The sequence below is a fragment of the Crassostrea angulata genome, chromosome 8 (assembly GCF_025612915.1).
Source record: "Crassostrea angulata isolate pt1a10 chromosome 8, ASM2561291v2, whole genome shotgun sequence".
Lineage (NCBI taxonomy): Eukaryota > Metazoa > Mollusca > Bivalvia > Ostreida > Ostreidae > Magallana > Magallana angulata.
Genome location: NC_069118.1, coordinates 18,504,998 through 18,523,711, shown reverse-complemented (window position 1 = coordinate 18,523,711; position 18,714 = coordinate 18,504,998). Strand labels below are relative to the sequence as shown.

General features: G+C 33.6%; 1 long non-coding RNA gene across 2 annotated transcripts; it reads left to right on the top strand.

Annotated features, from left to right (window-relative positions):
• The first annotated feature begins 12,418 nt into the window (after positions 1-12,418).
• On the top strand, positions 12,419-14,833 carry LOC128160193 (uncharacterized). Of its 2 annotated transcripts, none has more exons than XR_008240253.1 (5): positions 12,419-12,701; positions 13,111-13,205; positions 13,483-13,623; positions 13,975-14,061; positions 14,439-14,833. It is a non-coding gene; the product is annotated as an uncharacterized LOC128160193 (long non-coding RNA). The 2 variants fall into 2 exon arrangements; XR_008240252.1 differs by having other exon boundaries at positions 14,332-14,833.
• The last annotated feature ends 3,881 nt before the right edge of the window (positions 14,834-18,714 follow it).

Genomic DNA, 18,714 nt, shown 5'->3' with positions numbered 1-18,714 from the left:
TATCTTGACAGAAAGAGAACTAAGCAGGTCATCAATTAAACATTTTTTTTTTAATTTGATAATACCAGCACTTATTAATAAAGAGAATCAAAGCATTGTTAATTTAGTCATTACTAGACTTTGACCCGTGCGTGCACGGGTTGACATTGTCTGTCGAACATTTACGAAATGCAATGTAGATCTTCACACATCGGCACATTCACATACTTTAGAAATAAATTGAATGTGAATATAATTCTGGTCCTTGTGCTTCTATTTTTTGTTGTTTTTTCTCCTCTTTTGAAAAATTGTTGCGTAACAGCGTAGCATAGACTGGGTTAAATTAATAATTATGATAACAAACCTTTTTGAGATTGTAAATACCTTTCACTTAAAATTTTAATCCATACAATGGAAGAATTAAACACTTTTTCGCCAACGGTTTATTAACACACCATGTTGACATTCGGAGCTCTCGGGATTTTTTATATAAAATGCACTGAGTTAGAGTTATCTCCAGTATTTTCTTTGCTACCGAGACAATACACGGAACGCATTCTAGCTATCGTTAAACCGGGTCCGTAGAACATTCATCATTTTAACGTTAGAACATTCTATCTACACTCTCTTTAAATATTTGATGTGAAGTTTTTGCATGGATCAAATAGTTCTTTGCCTTTAATCTATGTTTCCAAAATTTCACACATTTGCATGGATAAACTCAGAAACGATAATACAAATATTTGAACAATTTGTATTGGAAATTTTGTGTATATATTTTTTCACATATATTTATGATTTGTTATGAAAGAAATTATAAAAAAACAAAAACAAACAAATAACATTTGTCTTATCTGATTTGAATACCTTGATGAGCCTCCCGTAAAAAAAATCTAGCACTTATTTTTATTTTTAAAGAAAACTTTTTCAGATGGCGAAAAGTGAAACACACGTTGAACTAAAAGAGTCAGGTGTTTGTATTTCATAATTAATTTCATTCCATATCATTTATAGTTTAAGTTATTTCAAAATATTGTGACCGCGTAGCTTTTACGGTCCTAGGGAATTCTTCTGGGTCTGCATCCGTCGTGTGTAGTACGGACGGGGTGAGGGAATGTTGGCGTCAAGGGTATATGATATAAGGTTGTGGCGCGTTGTAGGCCGTAAGGTAAAAACGAAGGGTAGGTTTGCCGTATTCCGGAAGGTCCACCAGTATACAGTTCCAGAGAAATAAACAGGCAATTGATGCAGGATTCCACATTTATTGGTCGAGACTCAACGATGGCAACATTATAACAATTAAACAGACAGACATGTTATAAAAAAGTCGGATATGGCCAGTAGTGGCCTCCGGACTTAAGACTCTGGGTGAGTCGGACGTGTCCGAGGCTGGCCGTCGTATTCCAGACTGCCGATTGACAATTGTACATTACTATATAATGGAATTTGAACAATGACTATAAATTGACAGGTGATGACATTAGTAAGCTGAGTGAAAGGTTCACAGATATAAAATATTTAAATAAACTCAATGGGTCTTTGATGTCCAAGACATGAAAAAACTGATAATTGCACTATGTTGTTTTATGAGATTAACAGTCCTTGAGACATGACACCCTGTCTCTTTGAAATCACATATTATAGAGTCCGAAAGGTGTCAATCACTAAATAAATAAGTAACTTTGTAAGAAATAAACTGTGAGAAAACATTACCAAATAAATGTTGAATTTAAAAGTAAAGTCCAAAATAAATTACAATTGAACAGTGAATTTTGCACGGTGATAATATAATCAAATCTGTATTTGCCGATGCAAACTCATACTTTCACATCTGCCCTCTAGATCGATCGACTTCATTAAGGGTATTAGTATACATATGATATTATCTGTATTTCTATTTACTTAATATTTGTGAAGTATTGAAACTGGTCGGATGTTTGCATTATATAGCATTGCAGTGTTGGCCATATCGTTTTTCTAGTATGCTATGATAGCACTTTCTAGACATTGTCATTATTACGTTTAGTAAAAATAAAAATAAAAACAAAAGCCACCAATGTTTTAAAACCATGTTTATTACATAATTATTACACTTTCTCACACAAATTTGTTCTCGATATATTTACGTTTATTTTATATAATTTCTTCTGGTTCACCAATTTATAACAAAATGTTTTAAAGGTCTATTGTGGATGTTATTTGATAACTAGCGGCCTGATTCTGTACCATTCCAAATCAGGGCCAGCCGAAGGACATTGATTCCTTTATTCTGTAAATAAAAGCGATGAAAATTACATTATTTTTTTTAAAGGTAATGAACATTATTTGACCAGTACTGTTATACATTATTTACAACAATAAACGAATGTTTAAGTATTTATATTTGGGTAAAAACATACCTGGAGTTTCAATCATAGCATAGCAAAGTCAGGGGGATGGTAACCGGATTCTGAGCCGTCGTCGACGAGGAGTTTCAGGAGGTGGGGGGTCCACAGAGCTGCCCGGGTTCCGTGGGTTGATGATGAGTGGGGCGGGCGGCGGTGGGGGTGGTGGCTGCGACGGCGGCTATCTTTAGGGTCCAGCATCAGCTATTTTAAAAAAGAAGTGTTAGTAAAGCGCTGTGTGTTATTTATGATTAGTAAAATGGAATTTAAATATATCGAATACAATTACCCATAAATCTAGAGGACAAGTATCCATATGCCCATTTGACAGAGTAAAATACTAAATGACAAGTAACAATCATTTCTCTGTTTGCTTTGCTCAGAATTTTTTGGGTCTATGTTGTTATGACGTCACAACTGGCACAATGTCATGACGTCACGTGTTCATATCGGGAATATATAGGCGGAATTATTTTTTCCTTATTACAAAAAACAAAAGCAACGTTTAATGATTGTACACATGGCGTTATAATCATCCAAATCATCATCCTGAAATTTATAAAGAAGGACACTTTTGTAGTCAATATTGTCTTTATCACAAAAAAATGTTTTCAATACAGTAACTATATCATTTTTGTACATTTTATTTCTAATGAAAATGAAACTTCTGAAATTGATAATCAATTAAACTCCGTAGCTCATGGGAATTACACCAGAAACATGTTTGCTGTTTTTACTTGTAAAAAGTCTGTTTTGTCTTGTATCTGTTCAGTAGCAAACCGCTGCGGATTCATTGTTTGAGTAACAAAGGTTTATTGGCATATACAAAGATACGAATCGGGTCCAATTTCTTGAAATAATAGAAAATTCCCTAAAATTCAAAAACTAACCTGTCAAAATAATGAAATATGGAAATCGGTCAATATTTAAACTATGTAAAAACCTCTCATATTTATAGATAAAATTAAAGAAATAGTCAGGGATACCTGACTCCAGCTGTTAATTACGTACATGTATGGTGCACCATTATTGTGTTTGTATTTAGGGTTGCTGGACCATATTCAAGGTGTTGGGAATGGACCTGTGCTGTTATTGCCTCTGCACGTCGCCTCCAGATCCATATTTTATAGAGGTATTTAATTAAACGTCTCATCTATTGCACAGCAGGGTAAGGAAATGTTTTATAGCAAAGAAATCAAAGTACAATCATGAGCTCTGATAAGCTCGGTTCTTCATCACCATCACCATTGAAACTTTAAGCTATCCCACCCCCCCCAAAAAAAGGTGATTTGTTTTGATTGTTAAAGGGAGATACCTTAATCCTAGTCAATCACCCCCTCCCCACCAAATGCTCATGGCCTGCAATGCCTATCGACATTGTATGTGTAAAGGTAAAGGTAGAAGTTTATAATCTTGCTCGCAAAGTACATCGCCTCGCACGACTTCTAAATATAACCCCTTGGGGACAGTGAGACATGTACAATCCGTAGCACCGTCAACTCCATGGGGAGCATACAAGAAGAGCTCCCTAATTACGGCACTGTTTGGTTTTTATTCATATAGCCAGCTCGTCTGTCTGAGTCTCTGAGAAGCTAACCTGTCGGATCACTGTGTCCCAGGCCAGCTGATTTCTTATGTTTGAAGGTCAAAACAGTTGACTCTGAATCAGAATTATAATGGACCATTTACTCTGGTTTTATTTATAATCGTTGGTATCCATTTTGGTGGATTCAACGAAAACACAGTTTTAAGGAGAAAAAATTCGTTGCCAATGATCCGATTGATACAAAATGTTAATAAATATTGCACTTCAATAAACATTTGATTCCGTCGATCAACTTAATAACTAAATCCACAAACATTGGAATTCAACAATTATTGATGAAACCACAGTACATTCTTCTGACATCTTGTTGGCAAACCAAGGCTTTAGTCTTCCCCCAAGGGTGGTAGAAGTTATTGCTCTTCTATTTTACGTACACACCATCAGGATATTTACAAGCAGAATTGTAGAATAGCACCTACCTCATAAGCCAATGACACTACCGTACATAAATGGTCAAGACATATTATCGTCGGAAACCCACGGTCGATTGCGTGTCTTTCCTATCTTCATCATCCGTGGGTCCCTATAAACTGTGATGCTGGTATTGATGCACGCAAGTTGATTGGTTGGTCATATTGCACCCTGATTAAATTGGTCCAATCAACAAGTCAATTTAAAAGCTCGTTCGTTCAATTGGCGATCACAGAACGATTTTTTCTGATAGCAATGTTACAGTAATGCAACCTTTTAAACAGAAGTGTTCCATCACTGTTACGACTAATTTGATTGGATGATATTTATAAATATTTGGTCATTAGAACGAGCGTCGAAGATTGAAGGGACCTATTGGTAATTGAGCAAGGAGCGACGCGTATGAATTAACCGTGGGTTTCAGACAATGAATGCATTTTACTAAAGTTCACTAAGTCAGCAATGGACAGGGGCTGACCAATTCTGCTCCTTGTGAGTACTTGAGTTCCATGCTAGAGCAGGCATCCTGTAACACATAGAATGCATCTTCTTCGCAGGGGTGTTAAGGAATCATATGACAATTTAGCGTCTTATTTTGACTGTTATATTCAAAATCATGAAATTAAATATCTATTTTTAATATGATCAAAAACTTATTATTATCCTTTCAAACAATTGCAGTGCAATAAAATCGGGTAGTACATTACTGTCATATTGGTGCATTATCACGTGACAACTATAAATACCTTACGTATATTCCTTAACATAAAAAGAACAACACTACCTCGCCGTTTCCAAAATAAAATAAACATACAAAGTGAAGGCAAAACATCTCAGTTTAGTCAAAACCGCTGTTAGAATTCTATGTTCTCCTTAATTAAATAGTTATTCATCCGGCTCTCGTAAAACCTTCCCAACTTGAATAAAGTTTGCCCGGAAAATGGTATGTTGCATCAAAACAACACACAACCTGCGATTCTAGCAGCACTTTTCAATTTAAGCATTGATCAAACTAACGATACATATAAAATGTCAATACATACGGGGTAGTGTTGTTCTAAGTCGGATTTTTATATCGTAAACAACGACAGGGGAAAGTCCTGGTTTGATAAAACTAATATCTCTCCCGGTATTCTTATGTTCTATTCTCAATAAATCACACATCAAAACTTTATGAGAGTTCTTAGATAAGTTATATTTTAAATATGTTTACAATGCGTTCCGATCAAATTCACAAGACATTCAACATGACGTCAACACTGTGTAAATCTACGTAATATAAACTAATTTCTGAAAAAAAATTGAAAAAAAATCTTCAGTATTTTTTATTTTTTTTCTTGTTTGGTCTACGTTTCGTTGCTTAGATATTTGAATATGTACATAATAACTAAGATTTGTGATTTCACGGAAATACATGTAACTCAGATTCCATATGCTTCCTTAACACCCCCGCGTTCTGACCATCCTGAGCAAACAAGTTACTTTTTATTGTGCTCATCCTAAAGAACATTGAGTTACTTTTATTTGTGCTCATCATCCTGCGACACATTTCCATGTGCTCACATTAGAGCACATATGGTACAGATTCCTGTGTTTGTTTTATGCTCGTCCTAAAGCAAATGTGGTACATATCCCTGTGGTTATCTTGGAACACACGGGGTACATCTCATTGTACTCAGCCTGTATTACTTTCGATACATCTCTTTGAGCTTTTTTGCTTACCCTGTTAATGTGCAGGAGTTGTAGGAACTCCTATAGGACTGGGCCAGCACAAAAAGGTTAAGATCGAGCCACTCTTGGATTTGTTTTCCTTGTTCAGCAATGACCTCTGTTAGTTGGACTGGTTCCTGGTCCAGTTTCCTTTATCCAAAGTTGATTCATTTAATGGAATTAGTTGAATTGGTTCTCCTGTTAGCACCAGATGTGAGCCTAGTCAATTCGATCAGAACTGATAGATTTCATTCTTGTCTAGTTTCTTAATTTATTGTGCTTAAGGGTTTCCAAGCTTATTAGGTACATAATGGACTCCAAACAAATATCATCCTCATTAATGTTGTTTTGATAAGTTTAATATTTGAGCTTATGATAATTTTTTTTTAATTTAGTTGACAAGGAAATGATAATACACGTACATTTTTATGCTTTGGTATGATTTCGTTTATAAAAGTTCTTTTTTTTTGCCTAAATGACTGATGTAGGCCATCTATGGTAAAATGTTAGATTATTTGAATAACAGTTGTTTACATGCTTTTTCAATTTTTTAAATTTCAGATGTCGGAAGGATAAAAAAACAATCATAAAATCAACGGTGCATGTGTGATATATAATATAACGTGAAAACAATAATTTTTTTTGCTGCATTTCTTATGTTGATGAAAAAATCGATTTATTCAATAGTGATTTATTTTATCATACCGGGGAAATTTGTTGAGAACAAAGCTATACATCAAACTGCCATGGTGAATTCAGCTCCAATGAAAAGTTTGAGATTGAGATGGAATGAAGATCAACATTAATTTTTAAGCAGCAACTGAAACCAACACTAAGCCAGTGAACATTTGCAGATTGAAATTATTTGAATCAACAGATTTCCGGCTGGACTCCGTGTAAAAAAAATTGACTACAAATGAAACGATGTTTATTGTAACACTATTCATTGCAATGTCACACATGCATCTGGTAAATAATAATTGAAAATTCAACTGTTGATAAAACTTTTAAGGATAACAATCAATGTCTTCAGTATCGCCTCTATTAAACAACCGATGTCTTCATCAGTAAAGCCTCCAAACCTCTTCCACCTTCAAGAACAGAATTTTGTAATACTCTTTGTATGTGATGTCCTTTCAAGTGGATACAAGGGTGTTTGAATGTTGAATAATGGCTTAATTAACCCTTAATTATGAGAGCTCCCAGCATATAATTGTTATAATACATGTATATGATATCAAGACCACTCCATGATGAGAGAGAAGGAGATCTACTGAACAAAACTGCATGAAATCCAAAACTCTGGACTGGATGAATACCCTAACAATTGCAGTAGCTGTCACTATGACGTGTACTAAACACATGCATAAGTCACATACATCTTAATGAATTCATCTCAGGAGACCTGATGTCTTTATGGACCTAAATCAAAAAATGTTCAACCTTCCAGCCAGCACCAATCAAGGCCCGGAACCATTTTTTGAGACCATCCCATAAAAAGTCCTTCTCCACAACTTAAATTTGATGAGCCTCTGACAAGCTGTACGCTAGAATGGACTCTATTTCTCAAGGAATTCAAATTGTTTTTATTTTAATGTTTGCATGAAAATCAAGATGATCGCATCTGATAGAGCTATTCGAAAAGAACGATTTGACTGCTTTGCCATTTAAGTTGTTTCTTGTTGATAAATTAGTTACTTACATGTAAATCGTTAACTAACAATGGTTATAAGTTGCTAATTTAGGCAGCACTTTGACCGTAAGTGGAGCAGGAGACAAAGCAAGCACATCAGGCTGGATTCAGTGCTCAAACACCGAACACAAAGAGATTACCTTTCCAATTATAGTATAGGGTGTTGGCTATTGATAGAAATAGGACGCGTGTTAATTAGTTTTCATCAATTCACATCAATTAAAAAATGAATTGTTTGGGTATATTGCATTGATATTGCCACTATTTTTTCTCCAGGCACTCGACAGCATGCTGATGCAAACCATTTGTTTCTGGTTTTTTTGCTCATACACATGATGAAATGCCACTTAGATAAAAAAAAATGGTTGACGTCCATAATAATACCCAAAGGTACATAATACTACCACCCAGTCGTAATGTGGAGGTGGCTCCCTTACTCAGAAAAACGTCACTGCCACAATTAGGGTCACTATAATAGAATTGCTGAAAAGCTAAGGAAATGAAATTATTGATGATGAAATATAATTGTCAAGTGTGTGAAAATACTCTTAAATACTTCTGTAGATATTTTTTTTCATAATTCTCTTTCTTGATTATTAAAAGGAATGACAGCAAAAGAATCCACTGGATGGAGTTATAGCACTAAGTGGAGATGCTGAGGTATTCATCATTATTAAGATAACTTCATTCACTGATACACCCAATTTATAAAGCAAATTAAATATACGTTAATATAAAACTAAGATAACCTTAAATACTATTTTCAATGAAAGAAGTGCTGAAAACATATCTTTTCTATACCATAATACTGTGGGGTTATCATTATGGATACAATTTGATTCACTGTTACGCAAGATATAAAGCAAATTAAAATTACATATAACAAAATTATAGAAACTTTGATACTATTTCAATGATAGAAGTGCAGGAAACATGTTATATCTATTCAATTTATACAATTTATACTTCTTATTATTGTTTGCAGCACGCGGGTAGGTTAAGGCAACTCCGAGTTTACTGACAGTCAAAATTATGATCAATTTAAAAACTGTATTTTTATGAAAACTGTGCGGAATATGAATACCAAGTGAATGTGTTCACCAAGATTTTATTTTCCTACTTCGGAATCGACTCGATCTTTGAAGCTGCCGTACCATGGTATACGTGACAGTTAAAATTAGTGTAACACTACCCCGAAGTTCATTTGTATGTTTGCTACAATAATTCGATCGGCGATTACTTCATGTTTATTAGTATTACTGCTAGAATCCTATTGTTAAATGCATAAAATAAATATTGTAAATATTTATCGGAAACCCTCTGATCAACTTCTGTAATTTCATTGAAAATACTACGTATTTTTCATTTAAAGCATCAAAGCACAGGATTCTAGCAGCACTTTTCAAGTAGTTTAGGTCATATACCGTTGATATTTACCAAAGTCATCTTTCCGGGGTAGTGTTACACTTTTGTCTTTTTTGTACACACTGACAGAGGACAGGCTGGTCAAGCCATATATATGTCGATCTGCTTACCTTATAAAACTCGCTGATTAGGCAAAATATCCATGCCTGTATTATCCTGATTATATCCTAACTGACACTCATCTAAATCTAAGGTATCTGTATTAAATAAGTCTTATTTTCGGCATTGTTTACACTGCATTCCGATGATTTGTCTCCCGACATGATCTTCTCTATTAAACATGCTTGTGACGTCATCAATGATAATTATACGTATTAGAGAGAAATCGAAGATATATTCAGTTAGAAGAGTTTCTAGTGATATTTTATGCCTGTACTTTTTATAATTCAAACCAGAGATAAAGTTAAAATCGACAAGTTTCTGAGTAAAATATGACATCATGCTGCTTATTGTGACGTCATATCGACCAGAGGAATTTTATCGATGAGAGTTGCCTTATCTTATCATACCCGCGCAGTGACTTTGGTCGGTCTGTCAAGATCAACATTGATGGGCGCCAAACGGAGTTCTGTGAGAGCGGGGACTGCATTGAATGAAGCAATACCACTGCAGCGTGTTCAAGCCTGACCGTGTATCTTACGATCATCTTTGTCAGTCAATTGCTCATACATATACATGAGGATGTCAGAACATTATTGCTTAAGATAGTGATTGGAAAAGGACATGGGCTATCAAATGAAATCACTCATTTCCTTATAAATTTTTGATACTTTTTGTACATTTGTACCAGTTCATCATAAAGTTTGGAAAGAAATATCATATTATAGTTATGTATGATATCTTCTTGGTCACGATTTTGGTCAGAAATTATTTCTCCGATTTTAATGTTTACAATGCTTCAGTACGGCATTTTTAATATGCAACCAACATTTGAGTGTCATTTGTTGAGTTATAAGCAAGTTACAGAGCTTACAGTTCTTTGCTATGTAAACAAAGCCTTTTTTTACATTATGAATGTTGAAGTGAAAATTACAGTTTTAGACCAAAAATAAAAAGTTAAACGTTAGGAACTGGTTTTTTTTTATGCCTAAAATGAATAAGAAGATAAACAGATCAGTTTGAAAACGATTTTACTGGTATATTTAACGTATGTAAACATAAACAGGGCACGAGCCTTGTTTACATGACAAAGAGTTGTAAGCCCTGTATCTTGCTTATAACTCTACGATTGACTCTCAAAATTCATTTGATCATTAGAAATGCATTCCTGAAGCATTGGAAATAATAAACACAGTAAAATAACATTTGACCAAACTCGTGACCATGCCCCTTTAAAATGCGTTCACGCACTAAGGTACATGCATTATATACAAAAAAAATTGCTTTGAACCTGAGAATACCTGGAATAAAACAATATACCGTGGTTTCATTGGAATTCTTATCCATCAGTATTAAGTTAAACTCATAGTGAGAAGAAAAGTTAAGCCAATTTAAAGACAGTTTGCCTTATTAATGCAATATCAGATATTGTATGTCATTGACCATTTGATTTCATATCTAATACAAACAACCGGTGTTATATAGTGCATTTTCCCCCTAAGCATAATTCGCTTCGGAGAAATGGCTGTATAGCAGTTCTTCCTTCGCAAAATGTCTATAAAGCAGTTTTCACAGGATGAATCTCTGCCATTCAGTCAACTGAATGGTAACTGAATGGTTTGGAAGGGTGACTGAACGGAATAGCTATGCCATTCAGCCACCTTTTAGTTACCTTTCAGTCACATTTTAGTTGACTGAATGGCAGAGATTTATCCTGTGTTTTCCAACACGGAAAGCTGACTATATAGTGGGTTTTCCTATGTTATATAGCCAGATTACCCCACGGAAAACCTACTATATAGTAGATTTACCCCCTATTTTACATTCCGGTCGTGTTTATGGCGGACCGGTCGTGGCTATAATTTGCATTATCTTAAATGGTATTGATTACTCATAATACAGGGTAATAAATGCAATCATAAATACAAAGTATAACATACATGCTTTTCATCTTTGACATGAGCAAGACCATGCGTTGTGGCAACGCACTTTAAAAAAAAAGTCAAGCCGCTTAAAAAATTTCAAAGTGCGTTATGAAGGTACATAAACATTTCTAGTATCGACACACTTAACGCACTTTGAAAAAAATATGTATAGATCACAAATTCTGGAATTAAATTCCCAATTTGGTGATAGTTAAGTATGATGATTTGTTAACACCAATGAATCTAATTTACCGTCTTTCCTACCCCTCTTTTTTTCCTTCCAAAACATATATGATATTCAGCAACTTAGAGTAAATGTATAAATTCGGGAAAAGAAATACGCTTTCTTGTAAATTAAGTACAGTGATATTGAAAAAAACCCGATATGTTCAAACAATTTCTCCAATGGTTTGTTCAAGAATCTATAAGTGTTTCAACATAGACACTCTTTTCAAATTTTAATCAAATAAATCACTTTATTATAAAAAAAAAAATACATATATATTGACAAACATTAAATCATTATAAACTCAAAAACAAGCATTGGCTATGATGTGATTTTTTTTCTCTCTGACAAGATACTCTAAAAGATCATATTGTTTTTGGTAACCATAACTACACAGCTAATTGTGCCACATACGTTTCACATATGTTTGAACTTAACACACGTACAACATACGTTAAACATACGTTACACACATGTGAAGTCAAACCGTACGTTAAACATATGTTGAGAAACGCATGGTTAACATACGTGTGGTAACATACGTTCAACATCACATATGTTTAACATACGTTAAATTTTACACATGTTAAACATATGTGAATCACATGTTTTACGTATGTAGATCTCAACCACATGTTACACAAATGTTAATAAACACATGGTTAACATTAGTTCTAAAAACCATGTTACACGTGCGTTAATAATATATATGTTTTACATATGTGTGAACTGAAGGCATGCATTTGAATAACTTTACATTAAAATTATCTGCATGCGTGGATCTAATGGGGGGGGGGGTCGGAGGGACCCCCCCCCCGGGAAAATGAAAGTTAATGAAATTTACACAGTAAAATTATCGCAAATATGCCTCGGACCCCCCCCCCCGGGCAAACACAATTATCCTTCAGACCCCCTCCCCCCCCCCCCCCCCGGAAAAAAATTTTCTGTATCCGCGCATGATCTGCATGTACATGTCTGATGTTGCTTTATCGCTCATGTCTCTGAAATGAATGCATGTGAACATGTGTGAAGAAAAGCCTTGCTACTGTGCGTGTTTATTGGTTTAAACTATGCATAAATAAAGTTGTTTCATTAACAGAAGCCACGTGTCTTCTTAAAATTAATTCGATAACGAATCCGGAATTAATACGAAATCGGTTTTAGTTTTGTCGATGACAAAATATACGTCACATTTTTACGTCACGGAGGCAGAAGATCGAACTGCAGGATGGATTTAGCAGAGGTAATGATTGTCAAGCATTCGTTTTTATTTACTTGCATTTGAAAATTATATCGTACAATTACCGATGTCAAAAGAGTAAACATGTAGCACGGAGCTGTAACTGTGTTCTCCGGGAAAATTCGGGTTGAATTAATGGCGATAAAAATGATGTTTCCCCAGAGAGCTACAACTAAGCAGCTATTTGGTTTAGTTAATATAGAAGAACCAATACTTATAAAAACCAATGAAATATATGTCGATCTTGGATAAGACGCATTTGAAAACTGAAATATTTGAAAGTAGAGTAAAACTAGAGCAAAACCTATGCAAAGTAACGAGTAGGTCTTCCATTGCAACTAAGTGAACTGATTATTGAATTGCCTCTATTAAGTTGTATTCTTATTGCATGGTAATCGAAATTTTTTTATAGGCATGCATTGGCTGCTTGACATATCCCTGGAAGAGAACACCAACTAGCTAACACAGTCAATGACAGATGTCTCTTTGAATTGATAAAATCATAATGTAAGTACACATACCATTGCATTTCACAATTTAAACATTTTTTAAGGGTCATCAACACCGCTGGGAATTTTTTTTCCGTACAAATCCAACCTAATTAATAACTCAAAGGTATGGATTTCTATGACATAGTTCATTAAAAGTAGAAGTCACTGGGTGTTCAGGATCATTAATGATAATCTGTTGCATGACACCTACATCTACATTTGTATTTCTTAATAAGGAAAAGTGTAAAATTTTGATATATCTAATTATCTAATGCATGTATTATATTTTGTAGCAAATGGATATAATACAGAAGTTTAAAAGATCTGTTTTGATGTAGCCTGAAGATTTTGTAATGAATGATCCAGGATCCAAAAGTTCTTCGCGGAGTTCAAAGACAGTTGCAATGTGGTTGCTAATTTAGTGACAGATTAAGGTAATTCAATTTAGATAAGGATTAATACAGGCATGTATCCAGTTACCCCCTATTTATTTATTTTTTGTTGCAGCAAAGATTTTTCTTAAATTTTCATATAAAAAGTGAATTATCAAGGAGTTGCCCCCCCCCCCCCCCCAATGCATGCACACACACTTTTCTGGGGACTATGTGAAACTATGTGTAAGTGTACTTTAGAATATCATTTCACCCAAATGATTCAAGCTTATTTGCATAAAGAAATATTTACCTGTATACGTTGTTTTCCGCTTACATGTATAAATTATATTTTTATCGTGTATTTAAAAACTCTAATGATTGTATGTACTTAAGTTTGTATTAATATTTTAGAAAGAAGTTCAAACAAGCATTGTCATGGGAAAACATGAAAAGGGAAGAAGTTGGAGGTGGACAAAAATCAGGATGAATATACTAGAGGTAAAAATTATTTTGTCAAATTAATACTTGTGATTGACCTTCTATTTTGCCCCCCCCCCTCTCTCTCTCTCTCTCTCTCTGAGAGCTTGCAAATAAAAGAAAAAATTATTAACAATTATAAACTTTCTTCATGTTGTATTTGCAATAAAATCTAAATGGATCCTGTTATTCTTTAACAATATTGTTGAATAAAAAAGCAACTGAGGCATTTGCAAATTTTACTTTATCATAAAATGAAATTTAATGTAAAATTCTTTGGTTTTTTTTCAGAAACTATTAAAGCACAGAAGAATGACAACAATATAAATCTAAATGTAATCATTCAAGGAATTAAATTCATTTTTAATCTCGAAACTGTCTTTTTTCTGTAACTCTAGTTTTAGATAAACAAGAAGCTGGAAATGCAAAATGAATGATTCCAAAGATCCACTGAAGTAACTGAGTAATCAATTGAAGTGATTCAAGCAGCAAGATGAAGTATATCAAGAATGAACTGAAAAATTAAAAATATTCAAGTAATTCAATTTTAAGCAATTTACATGTGATACGTATCATAACGTATGTAATTCATGTAAAAAACGTACGTTGGATCCACATACGTAAAACGTATGGAATGTATCACGTATGTCTAACACACGTGTAACATACGTTTCACATATGTTCATTAACGTACGTTAAACACACGTGGTACTTAAATCATGTTAAACGTACGTGAGGTCACATACGTATCACACATGTTTAACGTATGTGAAACGTATGTGGCACATTTTGCTGTGTAACTTATCCTTTTTTCACATCATGTTTGTTTATAAGTACATGCAATTGAAGACAGTTGAAAGATGTTATACATTATCTCCATTATCAACAAGTAAATTAAATCAAGATTTTCGTTTCATATCTGGCACAGCATATTGTACCAGATAATTACACTTTAGAAAGTTTGCTGCACAAAAAAAGGAAAATGCAGTTTCTAAGCGACGCAGGTTATGTCATATTAGTATTATTCAAATCTCCCGAGTTGTTTTTTTTTTAGGTAAATTGTCAAGCTACGTAAACTTATGAGAAAAGGAAAAAATAATTTAATCGAGAAACTGTTTATGAAGTTAGCTGAGAATGCAGTGGGTTCTTTATCAAATATATCCAATTGAGCAACACAAGGTTAAAACAATTATTTATTGTATCTCAGATTATATATTATTTCTTTGAACAAAAAAATTAATTGCATTGACTTGGTCCCAAAATTAACGCACTTTGAATTTTTTTTCAAAGTGCCTAATTTTTTAAAAGTGCTTTGTTACAACGCGCCATCATTACATTTTATTTCCACCTTTGTTGCACATTTTTTATCACTTTTGCAACTAATTATTCGGATTTCGGAATACTTAAGATTTTTTCCCCGTTCGTTCTTTTTCTTTTTATCGATCCATATCTGCAATTTGGACTTTGACGTTATGACGTCATGGACATTTGTTTTATAGAAGACGTCATAATACATTTGAGCGTCAAAATATGCGGGTTTGGATATACGAAAACTAGAATAAAGCTGAATAAAGTTTATCACATGAAAATATAAACAAAAAATATGTATTTATCAAAATTATGATCAAAACAACATGTACAGTACAGGGCAAAATCTGTATCACACTTAAATCAAACATCGACCAATATCAGCCAAAAAGCTATACGGCTGATAATTAGGTGCACCCCGGCCCAGAGGTCGAATTTTGCAAAAAAAAGAACGACAAAAATTTTGGAAGCTGATTTCTTTCATAGAGGTCTATATTTACATCATCAAGTGTAAGTTCTGGATTAGATTAGTAAGTTTGTTTTTTAAGCCATGGTTCGATTTCATCTGTGGGCATACTTTGTTTTAAATTAGCAGCATATTATAAACACCGTTTAATTATTTTTTTATGTAGAATTGTGCATTTTGTAAATTTAAATTCGATCTTCTTCCTTAATTGCACATTTGCTCTTTGAATTAAAGATGGAAAATAGTATATACTTTACTACATGAAAAGCAATCAACCGAAAATACCTTAGTGTAAGCACGCTTTGTTTGATGACAAAAATCATTCACTCGGTATTACTCGAGACAGGTGCCACAATTAAAAAAACCATGCCAAGCAATAACTGTTGCGTTTGCCTTCCCAGAACATCAATAGGAAATGGTACAATTGTGTGGGAAGTACTGCAAAGTAGATGCAGTTTGTTCTTTGCAAAGAACCTGTGCATTGGTGTCATTTGGTGATATTATTTGCGAAAATTACAGGAGGAAGATTAATAGATTAAACAAAAATGGATATGGGTCAGTTAGAGTTTTCCGTCACCTTGCTATCCTGGCATCAGGTACGTCCCCTTATACAAAGGATGCAGCTGTTTGAACGGAAAAGAGTTCAGTTGAATGTATCTGACAGTGAATGATGATAGCGTTCGAACGTCTCATAAAAATTCTTCTACATCTACAAACTTCCATCTACTTCTCTTCCAGTTATTTCTGTTAGAAAAAATAGGCAAAGTGCATTATTTTTCGCAAAGAGTCAAGGGTTGTGATCTTTGAAATCGCGTCACGCAAGACCTGCGATAGCTGCTAATATGTCCTTGGTTAAAAATAAACGCTTATAAAGCATGTATCGTATTATAGAAAGTTATCCAAAAAAAATCTAAAGATAACAAAGTAATAAAATGCGTCCATTACTCATACTGCTCGGACAACGACTGTGAAACCTCTTTTTTTCTCAATTAGTATTCATTATGAGAACAAGATACTAAGAGTTTACTGTGTATGGTATAAAACCAAGAAGTGGAACAGAAATCAATATGCTTTATGTAAGGACACAAACCAAACCTGCCCGATTTTATACATGTGAACCATTTAAAACTTTTAAAAAATAAATTATACGAAAATTAGTGTTAGAATTAAGATATTTAGAAATTTTGAAATAAGTACAACAATTTCCTTAAATGATGTTATGAACATTACACGACCACTTAACATTGGTTTATGAGTCCTTTTCACACATTCACAGGATTTCCTAAAAAAATCAGCAATATGTTTGAGAAAGCATAAATATATTGAAGATGTTTAAACAAACTGTTGGAGAAATCATGTACTCTAAATATGATTTTGGTTTCGATTGCAAAGGTATTAGACTATTCTAAGATTAAGAAGTAGTTTATAGAGAAAGAGATAGAAATCATTTTGTAGCTAGATAATCATCAACCTGGTAGGACACCATCTCAATTAAAATGTATTTGTAGTTCTCGACGATGATAAGTTATATTAATATCAATATGGTATTTTCAACTTTACCAATAAATATGCATGCACGTATTTATGGTTTAAATCCTTAGAAACTATGTCATGCAAACTTTTTGTTTTATTTTATCCACTATCAAAGGATATAATATGATAATTGTTTATCAATGTATGCTACACATTATAAACAATTACAATGCAATATGTAGAATGTCCAGTCGGTTACTAGAGTGACAGCTGCTCAGATGTATGTCCTGCACCACTTTATGGCCTTCTTTGTGCCCAAAAATGTGACTGTTTGCCTTGTCATCACGTCTATGGCTGTTCTTCTACTCTCCTTATAGAAGGTAAGATACTGTCAGTACATATTAAAGAATGTAAATCATTTGATTGCGGTTTTGTACTTGTTCATCAATACTGTTTTCTTAATAATTAATATTATTCTTTAATGTTAAATACTGAAATTTGATTTGTTTAGACGCAGTTCATAATCCTTCCTATTATCCTCAGCGTTAGCATCACGCTTTGCCATAGAATTCACGCCACTCCTATATTAAATCAGCAAAGTTTCCTTTAAAATCAAGACATTCGGTAAAATAAAATAAATAGCGCCTGATTAGGAGGGTAAGAGTTGAAATTGGCACCCTTCGCGTCGGTTGACAGTGGTTTTCTCGGGGTGTCAATTTCAACTCTTTCCCTCCTAAACAGGCACTATCTATATAATATCAACCAATAACATGGTTTGCTTATAATTACCAATCTCCTGATGAATCTTTCATATCTTATGATTTACAAATTGATGCTTTGTGTATTTGCTCTTATAGTATTACTTTGGTGTATATCGTCAGAAATAGTGCTATACCCCCATCCCCCTAAAAAAAATAATAAATAAACGCTTATTATTTTCGCCAGAGACAGCAAGCGATAACTTTACAACTCAGGATAAAATAGAAGACAAAAAGGAAGCATCAGGAAACAAATTAACCACTTCTGGTAATGATACTCTCATTACATGTAAAAGAATGTAACCATTCGATTGAGGCTACTTTTGTACTATTGAATATTATAAACAAATAACATGGTTTGCTTAATTTCCAATCTCCTGATGAATATTTATTATGTTTAATATAAAAAAATAAGTGCAGTATAAGTACAAGTATAAATATAAGTACAGTATAAGTACTGTATGCATTATAATAAAATATAATTTATTATCTTGTTCTTACCATTCAATGGTGTCTCACCTAAAATAATATTAATAACATTAAAACCGACTCTATCAGAGGTTGTTTTGTATATATGCAAGCTGAAATTTCTCCCCAGAGGGAATATTTGTTTACATATAACTAACACACGCAGTATAGTTCAGTGTCACAAAATCATCAACAGTCATC